Source organism: Rattus norvegicus, chromosome 13 (assembly GCF_021556685.1).
Source record: "Rattus norvegicus strain SHRSP/BbbUtx chromosome 13, alternate assembly SHRSP_T2T, whole genome shotgun sequence".
Classification (NCBI taxonomy): Eukaryota; Metazoa; Chordata; class Mammalia; order Rodentia; family Muridae; genus Rattus; species Rattus norvegicus.
The window spans coordinates 59,243,477-59,265,984 of NC_141546.1; the positions used below are offsets into that span (position 1 = coordinate 59,243,477).

Below are 22,508 nucleotides of genomic sequence, written 5' to 3' on the forward strand. Positions count from 1 at the left end.
ATGGGGGCTCACAGAGACTGAACCACCAACCAAAACGTATGCAGGGGCTGGACCTAGCTCCCCATATTTGTAGCACATGTGCAGCTTGAGCTTCATATTTTTCCCTTAGCAACTGAAGCAGAGGCTGGCTCTAACTCTGTGGCCTGCCATTGGATCCTGTTCCATCCTGGACCTCCTTGTTGGGCCTCAATGATAGGGAGGTGCTTAACTCCCCTAGGACTAGATATGCCATAGTGGATGTGGAGTGGTACCCAAGGAGAGTAATGCAGGGAGGAAGGATTTGCAAAAGTGGGACTCGGAGGAGAGGAGGGAATGGTGATGTAATTGGGATGTAATATGAATAAAAATTAAATTATGGAAAATATAAGAAGAGAGTACACATTAATGATTAAGTAAAATAAATAACTATGACTATAGCAATATGTGTCCAAATAGATTTTGTGTCCATTTAAACCCTCTACATTTTACTTAATGAAATATTAATTTTATTCAGGTAGTTATGTCTAGATGATTGATTTATCTAAAAGTCTATAAAAGGTGACAGAATTAATATTTAACCAAAACAAGTTCATGTCCCCTGGCTGTTAAATGGGATCCAAGAAAAATGTTAGTCTTAAGGCTAATGATTTCATGTCTGATTGATGTTCCTTTTGACGAAAGTAAAACAAAATGCCCCCTTGCTAAGCTCATATACTCTTCATGTTCTTCAAGATTAATAATGTACTCTGCATGTCAGTTAGAAAGAGTAATTCCATATAAAGTTAATTATAAAAGGAAATTGTTAAACAAGGCCTACACTTTAATTGCCTTTGTGGTTTTGTTTATTTCTTAGTTTTGATATGGAGAACTTAAATGTTAGATAATGATTGTGTGTTCCTCGCTCCCTGTACTCTGGTGAATGCAGCTAAAGAGATTTATGTTAATAACTTCCCTTGAAGATTAATTGCTTCAAGACAGATAGATAGTGCTTTCAAAAATCTCTTTTGTATTCTTATTTTCATTCAGGAGTGAAATATGCTCACATTAACTATTGGTACCTGCTTAAAGATGCAATTTATTGAAATAAAAATGAGCTGGGATGAGGTCACTTTCTTAAAACAAGTGTTATCCCCCCCACTCTTATATTATTTAGTTCACATGTCCATTTAAGACAGCATGAAACATTTGGGGAGGTAACATTTGAATGACAAAAGATATGGTTTTATTTTCAAACCCAGTGAGACATTGCAGGGGTCTCATGGTAGAGGTTGGGGAAGAGACTCTACTTAAAGACATAATGCATTACTCATTTGCTTCCCAGGACACCATTCACTTGACTATATTAAAATTACCTGGATTATAATTTCATATTGGACATTTATAATATTTATAGACAATATTAACTTGTAAACAGTTCCAGATCCAGAAATAAATCCTAAAATCATTTTCTAGAGAGAGATTTCCAATATCACTAGCATTTGGACATTGGTTAAAGCTCTGTCAAGATATGGATAATAGTGTAGTAACTAATTCTTGTACTAAAATCATTCCTCTTCTTTTTTCATATGTGAAGTCACTTATTTTATTTATTAGTTCGTGGTAAGATATATTCATGTGTATTAATAAATTTCCTTGACATAAAAGTGTATACTTAAATTCAGTATATTTTCATTTTTTATCAGTAAGACATGAAAGCACATTAGAATTTTAAAGTAGACTTTATAACTAGTTTAGCTAACAATAGTGGAACTTATATCAAACTCTTAATTAAGTAGTCTTTTAACAATCGTGATTCAATTTCTCTGAAATTTAGATATATAAAGTTTCTGAAATCTCAGTTATAATCAAAACTGTAAAACAACAAAATAAACACTGGTAAGTTTATTGGTGATTTGTAAGCCAAGGTGCTAACTACTGCAAATTAATATCAAGGTAGAAAGTTGGTTTACCCTCAATATTATTTATACAATAGGTCCCTAATATCATAAAGTATCATCAATGATTATTACTTTATAAACATGTATACATATCTTTTTATATATATTACATAATTCTATTTTCTATGTATCTCTATACCTACAGATCTGCTATATATCTATCCATATATATTATTATCTTTACATATCTAATCTATATATGTATATATACATATGTATGTGCATATATAGACCTATACATCTATACCATCTACATTTATATATCTATATCTGTATATCTCTATAACATACATACACACAGAGAGATAAATTCATGATATCATATTCTTGACAATGAGGCAAAGGGCTCATGATTTTTGTGGAAGACTTGTTCTCCCACTCTCCGAATTCTTTAGGTGCCTGAAGTTCCTTGTTTAGGATTAGGCACTGTGAGAATTATTCTTCCGCATTAACATGTGCATTAGTGTTGTCCCTGTTCAGATATAGCTTAGTCAATCATATTGTTGAGGTTTCATAAGTAATAACATTGAATGAAAAGAATCCATGATGTCATAAACTATTGAACTGTTTCTCCATATACATTTTATGATGACTTATTATTACCTTTTGGAAACAGCAGAAATACAGGTATATCAGAAAGATGAGAAAACATTCATAATGTAGAACTTCATACAAAAGGCCAATAGTGGTAGAATTTCAAAAACATAGTGAATGAATATTATCCTTCAGAAATATTTCTAGTAGAATTATGGCACAAAGGCAAACATTACAACACTATTAGTAACAAAGATTCATTACAGAAAAGTATGTGAGAAAAGAACAGGTGAAAATGAAGTTGTTTGTTTTGCAGATGAGGAAGTAATGCTATAATATGTATACTGTAATGTCATAACTATGGTTCAAACCTATTGTATCACTTAAAGTCTCACTAACCTCATCTCTCCACATCATTATTGTGAAGCATTATTTTTACATAATAAAGTAGAAAGAGTTTATCCAAAGTCTACAAATGTCAGACCATGTTTTTCCACCATTGAAAGCCAGTATTTTACTCCTTATTTTCTAAAATTAAAATCATTTTTCCTAGCATTGTCTGTTCCTGATTACGTTGTAAGTTTTGTGCTGTGGATTTGTCTTACTTACTCATTATAATCTATGTTAACATTAAAAACTATCCTAAGATATTCACCACCTTCATTCCTCAAACATCATCTGTTCCTTTCTAGAATATTGTGTCCCACAAGTTTCCCTGGCTGTTTTCTAATCATTCTGTTCAGATTATTAATCACTTTTATTAACTCTATTTGACCTATAATTAGGTCTTGATCTTCACTATTTTGACATTTTTACTCTTTTCCTTCAAAGTGTCCCATAATATTTTCTTGTTCATAACTTCATATATGATACAGTTTCAATATTTTATGAAAAATGTATCTAACTTTATCAGGACACAGAGCCAACATCAAGTGACTTCTTGGCATATAGTGTGTGTTTCCCATGTATTTCACAAATGAAAAAGAAATGACTATTAGTCATCAGTGCATCTTCATGACAGCCAAAAAATACAATTCAAAATAGAAAGGGTTTATTTTGGCTCATCGCCTGAAGGTGTTCCATATACCATAACTTTTTCCAGGCTGTTGCTGGGCTACATGGTAGACAGAAAAGTATGGGAGAAACAGATGGTAGAGAAATACGCTGATTTCAGCATGACATAGATAGAAAGAAAGGAAGAGGCTTAGGAGAAATATATTCCTTGAGCGAATGTTCTCCAATAACCTACTTCATCCAATTAGTCTGAACCTCCTTATGTGTATGACAACTCTCAATAGCTCATTATGCTATGTATTCATTGACATCCAAATACATTGATGAGATTAGGAAACTATGATCAGATAATCTTTAAAAGGCTTATGTCTTCAACATAAGCTTTCAGTGGGTATTTCATATCCAAACCAAAATAACTTGTCAGTAAATTGAAAGTTAGAAACACAGAAAAGAAATAGTGATGTTCAGTGACATCAGGAACCTTTGATGAATCTTTGTTTTCCTGCAGAAGTTGGGTTTTTAATACATTTGCAAAATTATAATTACAAGTCATTCTTTTGTCAGTAACTACCTGGAAATAAGTATAGTTTAACATTAATGTAGTGATATAAGGAGCTTTTGAAACTAACAAAAATTATTCATCTTGTAACAAATGAAGAATATGATAGTTATTTATTATTTTTAATTTGCCTAAAAAAGGTCAATGATTTGATGTTCTTGTAACAGAAATAGGGATATTAATGTGCGAGCCAAACTGGCTTAAACTCATGATCTTTGCAGCTTAGCCTGCCAATTACTGGCTATCACAGCAAGCACATTCTGATTTTTTTAATGTACTAATATTTTCAGCAACTTTAAACTTTTGAAAGCATTAATTTTAGCAATTTTTGTGAGAGTTTAAACTATTTTTTTTTAATTTCAAACCAGGCTGAAAGAGTAAAATAGGTGTGGGAGGAGGAATAGCTAACATAAAGGATTCTTGAAGACCATTTAGAAACCAAATATTTTATGACAGAGAGAGAGAGAGAGAGAGAGAGAGAGAGAGAGAGAGAGAGAGAGAGAGAGAGAGAGAATAGTTGATATTACTCTATTGGATGTGACGCTCCTCCCAGAAACTATAGTGCTGACCAGAAGAGGTGTGCATGGCCCATTCTCCCATGTGCTTTTTCCAGTGAGGGGCACAGTTTAGTTTTATACCTATAGAGTAGTGCATTTTTCAACCTTCATAAAAGAAGCTTCTTTTCAGAAGGATTTATTAGTACTCATAATTGGTCAAAGACTATGAGATGATGGAATGCTCAGCCCTAAATAGAGTACTTTTCATATCCCACTGTCAGGTTCAGGGTTATCATGAAAGCATGGATAAATATACTGTATTAAATAAAAGTAGTGGAGATCTTCCTGGAAATAGTGAGTATTGGATATGATATGACACACACGAAATCCCAGAAACACTGATTGCAACCACAATACGGACATACGACCATGCCAAGCAAATCCATCATGTTTGTAGAAGGGGCCTGAGTCACGCTATTTACTTGAGGACCTATTTGGAAACCAATAGAGGCAGAAAGAAGATATGTCAGTTGTCTTCAGATATGGTCCCTGATAGAATGCCCATGTTCCACTGTTTGACCTTAATACCCATGTCAAGCACAAAAAGTGGACTCACGGGAATAAAAAAATAAATAAAAATAAATAAATAAAGATAAACCCACATGACAGGCTGGAGAAAACCTAGTGTTCAAGAGAACTGGTTGGTCTTGCAGAGGACTTGAGTTAGGTTTTCTGCACCCATTGGTTGCTCACCACTGCTTAAACATCCAATGCTGAGGGATTGGATAACTTCTGACCTCTGTGGGTGCCACTTCCACATATGACTTTACTTGTCCAGACACGCAATATTCACATAAATAAAAATAAAGTATCGAAGCCCAAAGTATTCATGAAATGAAGAAGAAGAGGGAGAAGAGCATTGAACTCTGCATATGGAAGAACTTAGTGGGGAGGTAGTGGGACATTTCTGGTCAACATGCTTTTTCATATGAAATTCTTTTTTTTTTTAGATAGGTTTATTTATTAAGTATACAGCTTTCTGCCTGCATGTATGTTTGCAGGCCAGAAGAGGGCACTAGATCTCAATACAGATGGTTATGAGCCACCATGTGGTTCCTGGGAGTTGAACTCAAGACCCCGGGAAGAGCAACCAGTGCTCTTAGCCTCTGAGCCATCTCTCCAGCCCTGAAATTCTTAAACATCAAAACACTAAAAATATCATGCTTCATTTTGCACACAAAGACCTGTAGTTCCTAACATTTTTAATTGCCTAATTTTTTAAAAATTCCTCTAAGCCATCTAGGAGATAACGGCCAAGGATAGATGCTAATGAAAGAAAGTTGTAGTCTTCAACGGTGTACCCATGTAGGCAGCAGTGAGTCAATCCATGTGTCATATAAGGAAACTAAAACAGAAGAACATGAAAGTGAGATAAGGTGTTGGGAGGAGAAGATATGAGAGGATGACAATTGAAGGTGTAGAGAGTTGAGTATGGCCAGAATGCACTATGTACACCTATGAACTTGTACAATAAAGAAATAATGATTAAAACATGTATTTTTATATTTAAATGAGAATGTGAAAAGCATTTAAAATGCAAAATTGGTTTTAATCATTACTATATTTACTAACTCTACATGTACTTTTAATTTCCTGGAAAGTAATGTTTTTGATGTCTGCTGGTCTTTCACTTTATCTTCCTTCTACTTAAGATTATTGTACCTTATACTCAAAAGTAGGACTGATGTTAATAACTTTTCCCTCACTTTTTCTGTTTAGCTTGAGGTTATGAGTGAAGCAAAAGGCACTGCCAGAATACAGAAAGAGAATCTCTAAATGTGCTTACATGAGATGCATCTTATTTATCTTCATGTTTAATTCTTATGGTCGATGCAACATCTGGCCAGGTAATTCCTTTGTATTTCCTCCATTGTATTATGATAACTTGAAACATTTATAATTGCCTTGCATATTCAAACACAGTTAACTGTCAGGATAAGTTTACTGGACCACAGGTTCAGAGACAGGTTTGGATGAGAATAACCTAAGGGGCTTGTTTGGGTCACAAACTGAGGGAATCCACATGGAGGGTAGATGCTGACAGTTTTTTTTATCAACTTGCTGGAAGTCCAGGTTGTCCTTAAATAGTGAATTTGGAATCAACCTCACATCAAAAGTTGGAATAAATAACTGGTCATTATCAAACCCTCTTACTCAGATTTATTTTTAATCACATTCTATTTGGGGAAGTGTTTTCCTGTTTTTCCATGTGAGGACTCTTTCTTCACATTCATAGTTGGTATGAAGAAATGTGATTCAGGCTGACTTATCTGTATTCAGTTTATATCATCCTGAGACTCCATGAGCTTATGTATTAGTTCTTAGAGAGGCCTTTGTGTTTGTTTGTTTGCTTCTTTGTTTGTTTGATTGATTGTGCTTTTGTATTTCCTACAAAAATAATAGACATTTACAAGAACATGTGTGAGTGATTTCTTTGTAATCTATATCACTTATGAGTAATTTTCCTACTGTAACTGCTCAAGCATTCAATCCAATAGAAAATAGGACTTTTTCAGTTTCAAGTTATATTGGCTAATGTTTATTCTTTCAATATCAAATTTTATGCTAAATTTGATTGCGTGTGTGTGTGTGTGTATGTGTGTATGTATCTGTGCTGATGTATATAAGTATAAATATAGGTGTGTGTGTGTGTGTGTGTGTGTGTGTGTGTGTGTGTGTGTGTATGTGTGTCTTAGTTAGCTTTTCATTGTTGTGAAAAGACACCATGACCAAGGATACTGCTTTTCAGGACATTTAGCTAGGGCTTGCTTACTGGTTCACAGGTTCAGTCCTTTATTATCAAGGCAGGAAGCATGGCAGTGTCTATACAGGCAAGGTGCTGGAGAAGTCAAGCACTCTACAACTTGATCAGAAAAAGTCGATAGGAGAAGAATATATTCCAGCCAGTTAGATAGATGGTCTCTAAGCCCATCCCCAGAGGGATACATTTCCTCCAAACAAGATCAGACATCAATAACCTCCTTATAGTGCCATTCCGTGTGCCAAGCAAATTCAAACCACTACAGCTCATGTGTGAAAGTCTGTGTGAGTATGCACATATGTTAGAGTACATGTGAATGTGTGTGTGTGTGTGTGTGTGTGTGTGTGTGTATCGGTGTATTTTGTGTGCATTTGTTCATGAAATAGGTTCATATTGCTTTCTGTTTGTGGTCTTCCAGGCCTCTCCATTTGTTGGGTTACAGATATGCACCACCATGTTCAGCTTAGTAATGTTCGTTAGCAAGATAATTCTTTTTTTTTTTTCATCTTTATTAACTTGGGTATTTCTTACTTAGATTTCGATTGTTATTCCCTTTCCTGGTTTCCAGGCCAACACCCATCTGCCTCCCCTTCTACATCCCCATTCTCCCCCCATTACCGCCCTCACCCCAACAATCACGATCACTGAGGGTTCAGTCTTGGCAAAACCAAGGGCTTCCCCTTCCACTGGTGCTCTTACTAGGCTATTCATTGCTACCTGTTCCTTAAAAGGGGGTCCCGTTCTCAGTTCAGTGGTTTAATGATGGCATTCACCTATGTATTTGCTGTATTCCGGGTGTGTCTCTCAGGAGAGATATACATCCAGTTCTTGTCAGCCTGTGCTTCTTTGCTTCATCCATCTTATCTAGTTTGGTGGCTGTATATGTATGGGCCACATGTGGGGCAGGCTCTGAATTGGTGTTCCTTCTGCCTCTGTTCTAAACTTTGCCTCCCTATTCCCTGCCAAGGGTATTCTTGTTCCCCTTTTAAAGAAGGAGCGAATCATTCCCATTTTGGTCATCCTTCTTGAGTTTCATGTGTTCTGTGCATCTAGGGTAATTTGAGCATTTGGACTACTATCCACTTATCAATGAGTACATACCATGTGTGTTTTTCTGTGATTGGGTTACTTCACTCAAGATGATATTTTCTAGTTCCATCCATTTGCCTATGAATTTCATAAAGTCATTGTTTTTGATGGCTGAGTAATATTCCATTGTGTAGATGTACCCACAATTTCGGTATCCATTCCTCTGTTGGGGCTCAATCCACCCCACCACCCTTTGTCCTCAGTGACAAAGACAGATACTACCTGATAGTAAAAGGCTGGAAAACAACTTTCCAAGCAAATGGTCCCAAGAAACAAGCAAGAGTAGTCATTCTAATAGCGAATAAAATCGATTTTCAACCAAAAGTCATCAAAAATACATAGGCGAATGCCAGCATTAAACCACTGAACTGAGAACTGGACCCCCGCTGAAGGAATCTTAGAAAGGACTGAAAGAGATTGAAGGGGCTTGAGACCTCATATGAACAAAAATGCCAATCAAGCACAGCTTCCAGGGACTAAGCCACTACCCAAAGACTATACATGGACTGACCCTGGGCTCCAACCTCATAGGTAGCAATGAATAGCCTAGTCAGAGCACCAGTGGAAAGAGAAGTCCTTGATCCTGCCAAGACTGAACCCCCAGTGAACGTGCTTGTTGGGGGGAGGGTGGTAATAGGGGGAGGATGGGGAGAGGAACACCCATGTAGAAGGGGAGGCAGATGGGTGTTGGCCTGGAAAACCGGGAAAGGGAATAACAATCGAAATGCAAGTAAGAAATACCCAAGTTAATAAAGATGAAAAAAAAAAAAAAAAAAGAATGGCTACTCCAACTTGCTTCTTCAGACCATTTGCTTGGAAAGTTGTTTTCCAGACCTTCACTCTGAGTTAGTGTCTGACTTTGTCTCTGAGTTGTGTTTCCTGTAGGCAGCAGAATGCAGGGTCCTCATTGCATATCCAGTTTGTTAATGTGTATCTTTTTATTGGAGAATTGAATCCATTGATGTTGAGAGATACTAAGGAATAGTTTTTGTTGCTTCCTGTTATACTCATATAAGGGTATGAGATTATGTTTGTGTGCTTTTCTTCTCTTTGTTGCCAAGACGATTAGTTTCTTGCTTGTATCTATGGCTCTCTTCCTTTGGTTTTCTATATCCAGGGTTGTCTCCCTTTGTGCTTTCCTTATTGCTTCTATTTCCATTTTTAATTCCTTCACCCGTTTGATTGTGTTTTCCTGGAATTCTTTCAGGGATTTTTGTGATTCCTCTCTATAGGCTTCTACTTGTTTATTTTTGTTTTCTTGCATTTCTCTAAGGGAGTTCTTTATGCCTTTCTTGAAGTCCTCCATCATCATGATCAAATGTGATTTAAAATCAAGATTTTGCTTTTCTGGTGTGTTTGGATATTCAGTGTTTGCTTTGGTGGGAGAATTGAACTCCGATGATGCCATGTAGTCTTGGTTTCTGTTGCTTGGGTTCCTGTGCTTGCGTCTCATCATCAGGTTGTCTCTGGTGTTACCTTGTTCTGCTATTTCTGACAGTGGCTAGACAGTCCTATAGGCCTGTGTGTCAGGAGTGCTGTAGACCTGTTTTCCTCTTTTCTTTCAGTCAGTTATGGGAACAGTGTTCTGCTTTTAGGCACTTTGTGTAGTCTTTCCTGTCTACTGGTCTTCAGCTGTTCCTGTGGGACTGTGTCCTGAGTCCACCAGGCATGTCACTTGGAGCAGAAAAGTTGGTCTTACCTGTGGTCCCATGGCCGAAGTTGCTCCTGGGGGTTGCTTTTGAGCTCTCTGTGAGGGCAGCAACTAGAAAGGCTGGCCCCACCTTTTCCCGGGCCCTGGTGCACTGGGGTCCCAGATGACATTAGGTTTTTTCCTCTGGATTCAGATATTTGTGCAGAGAAATTCTGGCTTCCCAGGTGTGTCTGCCCCTCTGAAGGTTTAGCTCTCCCTCCCACAGGATTTGGGTGCAGGGAGCTATTGACCAAGTCCCTTCAGATCCTGGAGGTGTCTCTTAAGATAATTCTCATTCTGTAGTTCTCACATTCTGAGAGGATTTTTATTGTTTTTTTTTAAGTTTGCTTTTTTTCCTTTGTGAATATAAGACTGTGCCAGATGCTTTCTTCTTTAGCATAGTTGGTGTTCGTAGACATCATAAATACCTTTGTCTTTTAGAATGTGCTAAATTAAACTTATATCAGTACCGAAATAAGTCCTCTCAGAAATACTGTTTTGTTTATACCTTGTCATCTTAGTAGGGTAATTTCCTTATGGATGTTTTTGTGTTTTCTGGAGTGTCTTTTCTGTAGTCCTCAACTCTTCACATACTTGGCAATATTGTCGTTTGATTTTAGTCTTATATTTTTGGTTGTGAGCCTAGCCTTTAACATCTGAGCCATCTCTCCAGCCCTGGTTTTAGTCGTAAAGTAGTGATAGCCTCACATAATAAATTCATAGAAACTTCTGTATCTGATATTTTTAATAAGAGTACAAACAAAATTTGATAATAATTTTATAAAATGTGAAATGGAAGTCTCAATAAAATTAATTTTAGCATGGAAATTTTTGACTCTTAAAATTTTGACTTTAATTTCACTAGTGGTTATAAGATTTTTTGGGTTATTGCACTCGCTTTTGTTGGCATTTGTTGATTTTTGAATACATGATTAATTTCTTCTAACTTTTTGAATTTAAAGACAAGGTTTACTTATATTTTCTTTTAAAACATTCTAGTGTCTACAGTATCTAAGCAAGTTCAGTTCATGACATTAATCATGTTTTCTGTCTTTTAGTTTTATTGTTTTATCTTGCAAGAGGTTTAAAATTGTCATTATTTTTTCCAAGAGCCAGCTTTCAGTTTCACTGATTTTTCAATTTTATTGATGTTATCTCCTATTAATTCATACCTTTGATAACTTTCAATGCATATTTGGTTCTTGGTTAAATCCTTAGATAAAGAATTAGGTTATTGATGTGAACTTTTTTCTGGTATGAGCATCTTGTAATTATCTTCAAATTTAAAAAATGTGTGCCTATCAGGACTTATTTATATCAAATGTTGACAAACTTATTCTATAAAATAGCAAACCACTTTGTACTTAGGCAGTTTTTTTTTTTACATTTCAGTTTGAACCACTGCTGTGTAGTAACAACACTGCCTTTGTTGATAAATTATTAAATGGAAGCATCGTGTTACTTTAAATTTTACACAAATGACAAGAAAAGGATTGCTTGCAAATACCTAAAGGATGGATAGACTGAGATATAATCCTGTATCTGTCTCCATAACTAACTTTAATCATACTATCCCAATGCATGTTTTAAACAAAATACAAAATGCTGCATTTTGAAGGCATACTCCTTAAATAGGTGTTTATTTTTATAATTTTTATTTCAGTTGCTTTAGTTTTTGAGACTAAGTTCTATTACATAATCCAGAAAGCCTGTACTAGGCCAAATTCTTTCTTTAGCCTCCCAGTTGTGAGATTAAAGGCCTATACAATTAGATTGAGTTTTATTGTTCTGATTTAAGGGTAAAATGTAACATGAATTCAGATACTATTTTCATTGTAGTAAATCCTAAGAAACACTTATAACATTTCTGTCAGTTAATGTATTATATTGTGAATGAGAAAATAAAGAACCTAATTGCTATGTCGATAGGGACTGGCACTGAGAAAACCATTTCTATATTTCCAGTATCCAGTATTGGTTCAGTGATTATTGACTAAATAAATCAGCTAATATTCTATTCTTTGGAGGATAGTGACAGAAAAATATCAGGAATAAAATATGAGCACATGGCAGGAAACAGTGTTTATAGAGATGACAAGTTTGGTCTTGTGATGAAAGGCTAAAGTGTAAAAGTAACTTTTATTTTCCAAAGGTAATTGTAGTCTCAGGTAATTGTGTAATAAACTTACCCTTCCTAGGTATTTCTGAAGTCAGGCTGGCTTCAACTTAGCTGTTCTGGTTGGTCCAAACTCCTCTCTAAGCTGGCTGATTCCACCTGGCTTTTCTCAGCTTCTCAGTGAATTGCTCTGCTTGGCCTCATACGAACTTTGGTAATTTGTTTTACTTCTCTGGCTCCTTCTCATTCTCTGGTTTATTCTGACTTCATTTATGCCTAACTTATTCTATCTACAAGTCTCTAAAACTTTCCAATGAAACTACCACACAGAAACACCACCTCTCTTCCCTTCTTTCACAGTTTTTAAGTAGACTCTCTATGCTGTTCTCATGAGACTGTTATATTCTATCTCTCATTTTGTCAAATCTTTCCCTGATTAATCATTTTGTCTGCCTTTCAATTGGATTTCACTTTCAAAAATGGCTACTTCCTCCTTTAAACCAATCTTACTTACATTGTTTGGGATTAAAGGTATGTACTAAAGGTATGTCTATATTATAGCAAGAGAGATTAGAGATGTGTGTAATATTTGCATTCCAACTGATCACACAGACTTAGAAGGTCTTTCGACGTGATCCCTTGCCAAAATAACCATGAATCTAAATTAAAATCGACCTACACTGAAGATTCACAGTGCCTATGTAGAACCTGTTTTAAAATTTGAAGATAATTTTTGGAGAAAGTTGATATTACATTTGGTAAATAATACTGGCTAGAAAATGAACATTTATACCATTGAAATTAAAAAGCAGGATAAATCCAGGTTCATGTTCCACTAAAGTACAGCTTTTAAGCCTTTACCAAACTGATTAATTTGGGCTCCTGTAACTTCATAAAATTAGGAACAAGTGTTTAATTTGAAGTTGTTAGCTATCCTTCTTATTCCTGAGAACCACTCCTTTAATTTATCATGAACTGTAACTCTATTTTGTTGTAAGCAAGTATTTAAAACTTCACCTCTAAAAGAAATGCCCTCTATTTATTTATTAATTCTTTAATATATTTGTGTTATGTCTATTAGTAATATGGGTGTTTTAAAGAAAATATCCCCCCAGAGGTTCATATATTTGAATATGCTGTCCTCAATTGTCAGAACTCTTTGGAAAGGATTAGAAGGCAGGGCCTTGTTGAAAGAAATGTCAATAATCAGGGTGGATTTTGTGGTTTCAAAGACTATGGCATTCTCTTTCCCTCCCTCTCTGCCTCCTAATTTCTGATTAGGATATCAGCTCCTAGCCATTCCTATTGCCATACCTTTGGTGCATCATTATGGACTCCAATGATTTTCTAAAATCATGGCTAATTACTCTATAAATTTCTTAGATCATGGTTTTTTTCACAGAAGTAAAAATGTAGCTAAGATTGTAGCTGGAAAAAGAAAGTAGGGTATTACTATGAGAACCATGGCAATGTCCTCGTTTTTGTTTTGTTTTTATTTTTTGAGTGGGATGTAAAACACTTTGAGACTTTGGACTAGGAAAATCATTTAATAATGTATACAGGGATTAATGTGGCCTCCTACTTCTGAGAACAGAGTGGATTATAAAAGCAAATCTTAATAAGAGTCAGAAGAAAAACAATAAACTAGGCTAGAGATCATTGTTGTGATATCTTGTCTAAAGAATGTGGATTATTCCTGCTCTTTTCCTAAAATTTACCTGGGGCTATATAAAAAAATGTCAGGACTAATTTCTTTGGTAGAGGAGATTTTAATACAATCTAATATTGATTCTATTAACTTGGTATTAGTAATCACTCCTATGCAGTTCTAAAGGATAAAAAGCAATAAAAGCGAAAAGAAATTAAAAAAAAACAAATCTAACCATAGAGTTTGAGGAAATAAGAGCACCAGATAATATAATGTTGGAGCAAGGGTTTGCTTATGCTGAAAATTTTGAGAAGACTGAAGAGTGTTCTGATGTAAAATGGAATAAAAAAAAGTGTACCATGAATGCAGGACCCCAGCCTGCCAAAATTCCAACTTGTAAATAGGAAAGGCCATAAGAATGTCCTGCTCCTAAAAGAAAAAATAAAGTCTCTGTAGATGTGATTCAAGCTGCCAGGATCTCTGCAGAGTAGGCAGTCACTTCGCATTGCAGTCCATGTGGTATTGGCTTTAGAGTCATAGTGGATACAATAATAAACCAGAATGGAAATCTTTTACCATGATTAATGGGAGCTGTTGAAACAAGGCATGTGGCAGATAGTCCCTGAGTGGAGTCACAAGAAGCCATTATATGAAGTTGCAACCTGGAATGAAACGTCCTGGCAGCCAGTTGAATTTTGAGATAACAGAGCCATTAGACAATCAACCAAGGAGCACTGCAGATAAGAAGTTAAAACATCTGAAGAAACAAGCTGGAGTAGATATTTAATATCAAATAAAATTGACTTTCAAATAAAAGTAATCGAAACAGATAAGGAAGGACACTTCATATTCATCAAAGAAAAAATTCACCATGAACTCTCAATCCTGAATATCTGTGTTCCAAATGCAAGGGCATCTACATTCAAAAGAGGAAAAAAAAACCTTAATAAACTTAAAGCACACATTGTACATCACACAATAATAGTGGGAGATCTCAACACACTCACATCAATGGACAGATAATGCAAACAGAAACTAAACAGAGACACAGAGAACTAACAGAAGTTATGAGCCAAATGGATTTAACAGATATCTATAGAACATTTCATCCTAAAACAAGATACCTTCTTCTTAGGACTTTATGATACCTTCTCCAAAATTGAGCACATAATTGGTCACAAACAAAGCCTCAACAGATAGAGGAAGATTGAAACAAACCCATGCTTCCTATTAGAGTACCACGGAGTAAGGCTGGTATTAATAACAACAAAAACAACAGAAAGCCCACATACACATGGAAGCTGAATGATGCTCTACTCAATGGTAACATGACCAAGGAAGAAATAAGGCAAAAAATTAAAGATTTCTTAGAATGTAATGAAAATGAAGTCACAACATACCCAAACTTATGGGACACATAAGTTATGAAGAAAACTCATAGCTCTGAGTGTCTGCAAAAAGAAACCGGAGAGAGCATTAACTAACAGCTTGACAGCACGCTTAAAAGCACTAGGAAAAAAAAGAAGCAAATGCACCCAAGAGGAGTAGATAGCAGGAAATAATCAAACTCAAGACTGAAATCAATCAAGTAGAAACAAAAAGAAGTAAATAAAGAATGAAAAAAAAACAGAAAAAAAAAAACAAAACAAAACAAAATCCCAGGAGCTGGTTCTTTGAGAAAATCATAAGATCAATAAACCTTTAGCCAGACTAACCAGAGAACACAGAGTATCCAAATTAAAAAGAAATCAGAAATGAAGAGGGAATCATAACAACAGAATCTGAGAACACTTAAAATATCATCAGATCCTATTACAAAAGCCTATATTCAAGAAACCATGAAAATCTGGATGAACTGGACAGTTTTCTAGAAGATACCAGGTACCATGTTAAATCAGGATCAGATAAACCATCTAAACAGTGCCATAAACCCTGAAAAAATAGAAGCAGTTATTAAAAGTCTCCCTCTTCCCAAAAAAAGCTCAGGACCAGACGGGTTTAGTGAAGAATTATATCAGAACATCATACAAGAACTAATCTAATACTATCCAAACTATTCCACAAAATAGAAACAGAAGGAGCACTACCAAATTCCTTCTATGAAACCACAATTATGCTTATACCTAAACCACACAAAGACCCTACAAGGAAAGAGAACTTCAGAACAATTTCCCTTATAAATATCTATGCAAACATACTCAATAGAATTCTTGAAAACCAAATCCAAAAACACATCAAAATGATCCTCCATCATGATCAAGTAGGCTTCATCGCAGGGATGCAGGGATGGTTCAATATATGGAAATTCATCAACATAATCCACTATGTAAACAAAATCAAAGGGGGAAAAACATGATCATCTCATTAGATGCTGAGAAAACATTTGACAAAATTCAATACCCCTTCATGTTAAAAACCTTGGAAAGCTTAGGAATTCAAGGTCCATACTTAAATATAGTAAAAGCAATATACAACAAACCAGTAGCCAGCATCAAAATAAATGGAGAGAAACTTGAAGCAATCCCACCTAAATGAAGGACTAGACAAGTCTGCCCACTCTCTCCCTATTTATTCAATATAGTACTTGAAGTCCTAGCCAGAGCATCCAGACAACAAAAGGAGGTCAAAGGGATACAAATGGTTGAGGAAGAAGTCAAAATATCTCTACTTGCAAATAATACAATAATATATAGGTGACTCAAAAGTTCTACCATAGAATTTCGAAACCTGATAAATTCTGCCAAGTGGCTGGATATAAAACTAATTCAAAAATCAGTAGCTTTCCTCTACTCAAAGTATAAACTGGCTGAGAGAGAAATTAGGGAAATGACACCCTTCACACTGGTCACAAATAATATAAAATACCTCCTTCTAACTCTAACTAATTAAGTGAAAGATCTGTATGACAAGAACTTTATGGCTCTGAAGAAAGAAATTGAAGATCTCAGAAGATGGAAAGACCTCCCATGCTCATGGATTGGCAGGATTAGTATAGTAAAAATGGCCATTTTGCCAAAAGCAATCTACAGATTGAATGTAATCCCCATCAAAATTCCAACTCAATTAATCATAGAGTTAGAGCAATTTGCAAATTCATTTGGAATAAGAAAAACCCAGGATAGTAAAAACTCTCTTCAATAATAAAAGAACTACTGGGGGAAAATCACCATCCATCAATCAAGTAGAAACAAGTTATACTCAGTATAACCTCAAGTTATACTACAGAACAATAATGATAAAACCTGTATGGTTTCAGTACGGAGCCAGGCAGTTAGATCCATGAAATAGAATTGAAGACCCAAAGTGAACCCACACACCTATGGTCACTTGATCTTTGACAAAGGAGCAAAAACCATCCAATGGAAAAAAGATAGCATTTTCAACAAATGGTTCCAGTTCAACTGGAGGTCAGTGTGCAGAAAAATGAAAATAGATCCATTCTTATAGCCCTGTACAATGCTCAAGACCAAGTGGATCAAAGACCTCTACATAAAACCAGATACACTCAAACTAGTAGAAGAAAAAGTTTGGAAGAACCTTGAACACATGGGCACTGAGGAAATTTTCCTGAACAGAACACCAATGGCTTATGTTCAAAGATCAAGAATTGACAAATAGGACCTCATAAAACTGCAAAGCTTCTGTAAGGCAAAGGACACTGTCATTAGGATAAAATGGCAATCAACGCATAGCGAAAAGATCTTTATCAATTCCAGATTGAATTTATGCCTAATATCCAATATACACAAAGAACTTAAGAAGTTAGACTCCAGAGAATTAAATAACCCTATTAAAAATGGGTTATAGAGTTAAACAAAGAATTGTCAACTGAGGACTATCAAATGACTGAGAAGTACCTAAAGAAATGTTCAACATCCTTAGTCATAAGGGAAATGCAAATCAAAACCACCCTGAGATTCTACCTCACACCAGTCAGACTGGCTAAGATAAAAAAAAAAAAACTCAGATGACAAGAGATGCTTGGGAGGATGTGGAGAAAGAGTAACACCCCTTCATTGTTGGTGGAATTGCAAACTGATACAACCACTTTGGAAATCCCACAAACCAGTCTGGAGGTCCCACAAAAATTTGGACATAGTACTCCCTAAGGACTCAGCTATACCATTCCTGGGTATACCCAAGAAACACACCAACATATATCAAGGACATATACTCCACTCTGTTTATAGTTGCCTTATTTATAATAGTCGGAAGCTGGAAAGAACCAAGATGTCCCTCAACAGAGTCATGGATACAGAAAATGTGGAACATTTACAAAATGTAGTACTACTCAGCCATGAAAAACAATGATTTCATGAAGTTCATAGGCCAATGGATGTTACTAGAAAATATCATCCTGACTGAGGTAACCCAATCACAATAATTAATAATAATAATAATAATAATAATAATAATTTTAATTATAATAAAATAAAAACAAAACACATACGCACATGATATGCACTCACTGATAAGTGGATATTAGCTCAAAAGCTCAGATTACACACAATACAATCCACAGACCACTGATGCTCAAGAAGATAGATAAGTGCTGTGCAGATGCTTCAGTCCTTAGAATGGGGGAACAAAAAATATTCCTAGGAGGAAATACAGAGATAAAGTTTAGAGCAGAAACTGAAGGCATGGCCATTTAGAGACTGCGCCACCTGGGTATCCTACCTGTACACATATAGCCACCAATCCCAGACAATATTGCTGATGCCAAGAAGTGCATGGTGACTGGAACATGATATAGCTGTCTCCTGAGAGGCTTTGCCAAAGCATAACTAATACCGAGATGGATGCTGGCAGCCAACATTTGAACTGAGAACAGGATCCCCATTGCAGGAGTTAGAAAAAGGACTGAAGAAGTTGAAGGGGTTTGCAACCCCATAAGAACAACATTACTAACCAACCAAATCCACTATCCAAAGAGTGCACATGGACAGACCCATGGCTCCAGGTGCAGATTATGGCCTTGTTGGGCACCAATGGAAGGAGAAGCCTTTAGTCCTGCCCAGTCCCAGGGTAAAGGAATGGGTGGGTGGGGAGGCTGGAAGAGGTGGGTGGATGAAATGGGAAACACCTTCATAGAAGAAGGGGGAAGGGGGAATTGATAGGGGGTTTATTGATGGGTAAAGGGAAAATGGGATAACATTTGGAATGTAAATAAAAAATATCCATTAAAAACCCCCAAGAAGGAGAAATGTGTTTCAGGAAAGAAAGCTAAAGGAAGAAATCATCTAAGCAATCTGACAACAGAATTGGAGCTATAGGATTTGGAATTTTCCCTGAGGGTTCAGTCTTGATTTTGACCAATATTTCCTCCCTTTGACTTCATTCTTCTCTTTTAGAATGTTAATGCTAATTTTATGTTGTGAAGTATGTGATTTTGTCTTTGACTTTGAATTTACAGGGATTGCTTTAAGTATCAGAAGAGAATTTGAAGTTTGGACTTCAAACCAAATTTAAACCGTGAAATACTATGGCGAACTTTGGCATTTGACTTAATATATTTTGTATTATGATATGGCCATTATGCTATGAAATCCAGGGTATAGGATCTGGTGTTTGAATGAGAATAGCCTCTATGGGCTCATACATGTAAATATTTGATCCCTAGTTGATGGACTATTTGGAAAAGATTGGGAGGTATAACTTGGTTTGAGAAAGTGTGTCACTAGTGATATGCGTTGAGGTTTCAAAAGATTCTTCATTCTCCATATTCATTTGCTTCATGTTGGTGGAATGAGAAGTGAAGTCTCAGCTGGTTTTGTCGCCGTGCCTTAGCTCTGCTCTCATGGAGTCTAACCCTCTGTAATCATAAGCCAACTAAACCATTTCCTTTATAAGTCTCTTGGGTCATGGTGTTATGTCACTGCAATCAAAAAGTAACTAAGACAGTGCTGGAGAGCTGAAATTTCTCAGTGTTATTTAATTTACACACATAGTTTAATGTAGTAATTCTTAGGAAAGCAGAATGGCAAGTATAGCACTTTAGCTCTTGTTTTAACTCAAATGAAAATTAAAATGTTATCCTCTGAAAAGCAGTATTATAAACTGAGTATTTGGTAATTACTGGAGGCCAAATTTGCAAGCTAAAAGTGTATAAATATGCACTAATATCTCATGAAACAGAAAAGCTAAAGTGAAATTTTCAAATACTGCTTTGTAGTATGACGATATATGTGATAGTATTAAGCTTCTTAAAAAGAAACAAATAGGGGCTGGAGAGATGACTCAGTGGCTAAGAGCACTGAATGCATTTCCACAGATCCTGAGTTCAATTCCCAGCAACCACGTGGTGGCTCACAACCATCTGTAATGGGATCTGATGCCCTCTTCTGAGCTATTTGAAGACAGCTACATTGTACTCATATACATTAAATAAATAATACAAAATTTTGAAAAAGAAAAAATATTAATAGGTTCTAGGTCATTTTATTCATTTGTTTCATTTATTTCATTCAAATTTCATATAATCAAATGATATGAGAACATTTTAAAAATCATTAGTATCAGAAAATGAAATATATTTTTTTCAATTTTATTTAACCTAAGGAACACATGATATATCTTTCTTATTGGATCAAGACTATTTGATGACATTTAAAATTGTAGATATTAACAATTGAAACATCAAGCTGAGTTTTCAAATTTTCATGACTATTAATATAGCAGTAGATTGGCACTAAACATGAATGGCATTGTAGAATATTTATTTTGTTAAAAGAAATAGACAATTTATTTACTTGATGGAATGTAAAGATGAAATAAAAATACCTGGGGGGAATTTCTGTGTTTAAACTCAAATCATAAACAGAAATACACTAATGTATTTTTCTATTAAAAATGCTATTACAATTACATGGAGTTGTAGAAATTGTCTGCATGTATATATTAGATTATAGCAGAACACATATTTTCTGAAATGCTTCTTCCAATAACAAAGCATTTAAATGAAAGTCCAATTTTGGTTAGCTCAATTCAATCTTTATCAATAATATCAAATCTATGGGACAATATAAGAAATCCACCTAGTCAGTAGTTACGTTTTTTGCTAAATAATGCTGTCAATTTATTTCCATCAATTTAATGATCTGAATTAAATTTGACATCATTCTTTATATTTTCTCCTACATATTATAGCTGCCATTTAAAACAGGCTGATATAATCAATCAAAAATGAAAAGCCATTTTTTTTCAGCTCAGCTCTCTGCTTTTCTGCAGGCAGATGCATATATTCAGGTTGTAAATGGTGGGTGTACTTTCTCTGACAATATTGTTTTTTAGTATTTCAGCCAATAAAGAGATGATTAAAATCTACACTTCAGTGGAATGCTGTTTTATAGGTAGCCTTGAACAAGAGGACACAAGCTAAGCCCATTTAGTAACAGAAAGCAGAAATAAGGAGGCTGTTTTTATATCCATAGATTAGCCTGCCTTCAGGTCTGACCAGAGAAGTTTCTTTTTTCAGAGGGAAATGCAGGCTCACTGGTGCTCAGCATGCAATATTTTAATAGATGTTCCTGTGTAGGTAGCAATATAAAGGGGTGAATGGTGTTTCTCTTCCATCTCAGTTGAGATTACCTTCCAGAATTAATTCTCAAAGCCACCAGCATAGTGAGAGACGTGTTTAGCCCTTTATGCAAATTAACTGACCTGGAGAAAAACTATGAAGTATTATTTCTTCCTCTTTTAATCCTATAAAATCCTATATGTTTACCTTCTTCCCTTTTTAATATTCCTCATGCTCCTACTATGCCCACACTATTTTTTTTTATTAACTTGAGTATTTCTTATATACATTTCGAGTGTTATTCCCTTTCCCGGTATCCGGGCAAACATCCCCCTCCCCCCTCCTCTTCCTTATGGGTGTTCCCCTCCCGACCCTCCCCCCATTGCCGCCCTTCCCCCACCAGTCTAGTTCACTATTTTTTTAGAGAACAAAATGCTTCTTAGAGACTATTCACATCCAGTTTAAAAAAGAAATGCTGAAGAAAATATTGTCCTGATAAAATATTTAACAACAAAAACTACCTACAAATATCTAATATTTGTGAAGTCACAGTCTATAGGCTAGATTGGTGCTAATAATTTCAAATCCCACAAAAGGACTCCAACATATTTACAAAGGGTGTTCAAACAACACTTGGATTCCACACAGCCTCTAGCTGGCTCTCTGCTGCACATACCTGATTCCAGAGCTTCTTTGAAGTTGCTCTGTATAACCTTTGACATCTGTGGATCTGACATGGATGCCCCTGGAGGATCAACTATGCGACCCTCCTACCCAGCTACAAAGTAACAAAGTAAAAAACAGCATCAGTCTTCTCACTCGTTTTCTGTTTGAATTTCTATTCTTGCTTCTCACTTTGTCTGAACTGAAGGCTTGGGTTTTGATGACATCATCCTCAGTCATCCCAAGTTGTTCAGTGTCTTCCCTTCACTATACTCATATATTTTTAATTATATATTTTACATGTTTATTAACTATAAAAATGATTAAAATAAAGTAAAATAGTTAATATGAACCTGGCAAAGTTTATGAAACATTAATTTCACTTATTAGGAAGGGATTACTATATCAAATAATGTGGGTAATGGAGTTCAGTAATCACAGT

At 35.5% G+C, this 22,508-nt stretch overlaps 1 long non-coding RNA gene across 1 annotated transcript in view; it reads left to right on the forward strand.

The window, feature by feature from the left end:
- Window positions 1-22,508, forward strand: part of LOC108352547 (uncharacterized) — a 209,007-nt gene that overhangs the window by 76,329 nt on the left and 110,170 nt on the right. Inside the window, exon 2 of the long non-coding RNA XR_015635527.1 lies at window positions 6,300-6,427. This is a non-coding gene — a long non-coding RNA (uncharacterized LOC108352547). The remainder of the gene's footprint in view (window positions 1-6,299; window positions 6,428-22,508) is intronic.